This window comes from Notolepis coatsorum (assembly GCF_963971535.1).
Source record: "Notolepis coatsorum genome assembly, chromosome: 2".
NCBI classification, from domain to species: domain Eukaryota; kingdom Metazoa; phylum Chordata; class Actinopteri; order Aulopiformes; family Paralepididae; genus Notolepis; species Notolepis coatsorum.
Window position 1 is genome coordinate 94,401,707 of NC_140166.1, and position 3,699 is coordinate 94,405,405.

Sequence of the window (3,699 nt, forward strand, 5' to 3'; positions counted from 1 at the left end):
CTATGTATGGATCAATATGCATGGCAGCTGCCACCATTGGTGTGTGAATGTGTGTGAATAGGTGAATGAGAGGCCATACGCGCTTTGGATAAAAGCGCTATTGCTATATAAGTGCAGTCCATTGAACATAACATAATGGCCAAGTAGTAAATTAAACTTTATGTCCACAATTCTGAACTATCCCTTCAATGTCATCAGATGATTTCAACTTTTAAAAGCGGAAAAAGCAACATATTGTGCTGTTGAACCGAGGGGGTTGTGGTCAGGTCTACAGTTTTTTAGCTTTACCATTTCAGTTTTATATTGTTTTCCACAATATTCTCCCGACCCCTGGGGGCTCCATAATATATGTGAACATTATACTGTTTAATTCAGAATCCCAACTATACAGTGTATTACTAAGTAAAAATCAAAACATACCACACCACAAAAGGTCAATGAATCAGTGGCACAAGTGAAGAGCAGATAAGGAACAATCCTCCAGATTGGCAGTAATCAGCTGGATCCTTGGTGCATGGTGCATCTGGGAAAATGAAAAAAAAGGACACTATGATTCACTGGAAAGTCCTGGACTGTACATTAGGAGGGGGTGGGTGGTAGGAAAAAAGATATATACGGTGGGGAGGAGACTGTCTACAGATACACCTGTGTGATGTTGCTACGGAGTTAAGCTAATAAACATATACTATACTCACAACCACAGCAGGGGACACAACTATTTTGTTACCCTGCCATGTGGCGGACAGACCTCGCAAATGTCACTCGCCCAATAGCCTCCAGCTGCAACCACTCGAGTCCCTGAGTGATGACTGCTTGGCGCCGCCTCGGTAGAAAAAATTCCCTTTTCATGATATTTGGCGCCTCTGATTGGCTCAATTTTGTTTCAATCTGTATGCATCTACAAATCATATTATACCAGGTAGTCAATTCCGTTAGACTGCGAATCAAATTGACGGATCTCCCCAATCAAATTGACGGAAATCCATCTTGAGACGGAACACTTTAATGCCTGCATTCAACATCGATTATCTATTGTTCAGGATGTAGGAACGTTATACTTTTTCATTCATACAAAAATACAAAAATACCTTCTAGAATATAAGTATGTTTTATCATTTCCTGTAGTAATTCCTAGAACGTGAGTTATAGACCTAAATGCATCGATTGCCGTTTATTCCCTAGACACGCTATATTAAAAAATTCAACTGTATATGATCGTATACGTTATGCGTCATCATGCACGGAGGAAAGGGGGGGGGGCGGCGTTTATAATTATGTGATCGTCAGTAAATGCTTTATGTAGTATGGGTGATATATTGATCAGATGGTTTGCAGTGAAATGAATAAATTGGGCTGAAAATAACCAGGGTTTAGCCCAGTCAGATTTAAGGCTTTAAGACTTTTTAATGCCAATCAGAATTAAATTTAATACCAATTTCACGATAACAAAATGGCAAAAATCATGGGTACTCTCAGTACTCATTCAAGGGTACTACGACTATGCCTGCACCTCATGGTACCAAAGCACCTCAAAGGCACTAAAAACAAGATTACAAACATCACAAAACAAACTGGTCAGACTACTGCTTAACCTCACTCCTAAAACCCACTTTACCCCTGCCCACATTCAAAACTGCTCTTAAAGAGCACCTACGGGAGACTGCAATTCGAAACTGGCCACCGTAAATGTCCACCCCCCCCCCCTCCTCCTAATGTACAGTCTCATCCCCATCATATATATATAATATTTTCTGTTAGGATCTCTGGGTAACAGTACTGTATATTATTTGCATATCGTATATGTCACAAATGTAACAGTACTACAGTATATACCTGTATGTCATGTATGTCCCTATGCCATAAATGTCATGATGTCATGTATGTTTTTACTGTATTTATTTCTGTATATGTTCGGACAGAGATACGGGATGGTTTGAAAGCTCGGCGTTGCTAATAAATATTTTTAATATTTTTTTATAAACTGCTCAAAGCGGCATTATTTCCGCCGTTGGGTGATCACAGCGCCTGCGCACCATCCCGTATCTCTGTCCGAAACCCTCGTGCAACTGTGAGCACATTTGTAATGTCTCTGTGATACTTGTATAACGAACGGTTCGGCCAGAACCAGTCCTTCAGGGTAAATCTAGGTTGGTTTCCCATTGAGGAGCAAGTGACTGTGGATTCACTCGGTGCAGCACAGTCACGAAAGGGGCTAGTATGGACCCTGATGTAAACAAGACAAACGTCTTTCTCTGGTCTGCATCACCTTAACAATTGTGTGTATTGAGCCGTACTGTATTGTACCCATTCTGCAATCTGTTAAATAAAGTTTTCATTCATTCATTCAGCCAGCCGCCGCGCTCACTGGGGCTATTGATAGCGTCAATTAATTGTTGTTGTTGTTGGTACTGCCGCTGCGGATGTGAACGGGGCCGGAGGGGCTTTGGGAGGATGGGAAAGTTATTATTATTATTATTATTATAATAGTAATTGGCTATCATACGTGCCTAGCTAGCGTTAGCTAAAAGAGCCCTCGCAGTGAAGTTATTATTATTATAGCTATCATACTGCAATATAAACTGAGTTTTATAGTGAAAAGAGCAGCTTTATTTTGGTCAAGATTGAAGGCTCTATATTGCAGGAAATTGCACATACAGGTGTTCATTAAATGTAAAAAAAATAAAATAAAAAAAAAAGAATAAAAAAGAATCTTGCACCCCCACTTTCAACTATAACTAGGCGGCCATGGGTGTATATATGAATTTTGAATGCCATGGCGAAAAAATTCAATATTGATCTCAATAACGCTGTACAGCGAGATCCAATAGGGTCCAGCTGCAGACTCGGAGCCTCGGTCCAGATTGGAACTTCCGCCCTGCCACAGGACTATTACTCCTGTGACAGGGCAATGCGCTGATTGGCGGAAAGTACGGAAGTATCTCGAAGTACGTCTGACGTATCTCGAATTACGTCTGACGTTTCTCTACGTTAGCGAACATTAAACGTTGTATTCATAAAATAATATAAATTCAGCAGCATGGGGAGGGCCGGGGGGAGGGGAGGTACAGGTAGTAGAAGACATAGAGGTACAGGTCACATAATTATAGTACAGTGGAGAAGTAAAAATAGAATAAAAAGGCAGTGGAAACAATATACAATATTATTAACTCTAATAATAACACGCCTCGCAGGCTCATTATAATACGAGAGCCGTGGGTCTGCATTGTATAGAGCGGATCCCCCGGCCGTATTCAAGCGCTGGAGCGCTTTGCCATGGATAAAACTGTATTAATATAGTAGTAATAATAGTAGTTGGCTAGTTGCGCGCTTCTGGCCACCTCCCGCAGTGCGCGCATACACACATACTGTCTGTAGCCTATACAGTACGTGCAAAATTAGTTGTCAAGAGCCAATCGCACAGGTTGCCTCATCTCATCTGGCTCTGCAAATAGATCTAGAGTCTGAATATCATATATAGCCTGCTGATGATCTCTCTCAAATCCATTCTGAGAACGGAATGCAGTGCCTGCGACGCGGGTCTTGATTGATTGATTGATTGATTGATTGATTGATTGAAAATTGTATTAACAGATCATGCTGGACCTACAAAAGGCCTTTGACACTGTCAATCACTCCATTCTTGATTGAACATTTTATTAACAGATTGCAGAATGGGTACAGTACAGTACAGCTCAATAC

General features: G+C 40.9%; 1 long non-coding RNA gene across 1 annotated transcript in view; it reads right to left on the minus strand.

The window, feature by feature from the left end:
- Window positions 1-245: 245 nt before the first annotated feature.
- The window catches only part of LOC311248980, a 17,811-nt gene continuing 14,357 nt past the window's right edge, over window positions 246-3,699 (minus strand). The window contains exon 7 of the long non-coding RNA XR_014620982.1: window positions 246-523. This is a non-coding gene — a long non-coding RNA (uncharacterized lncRNA). The remainder of the gene's footprint in view (window positions 524-3,699) is intronic.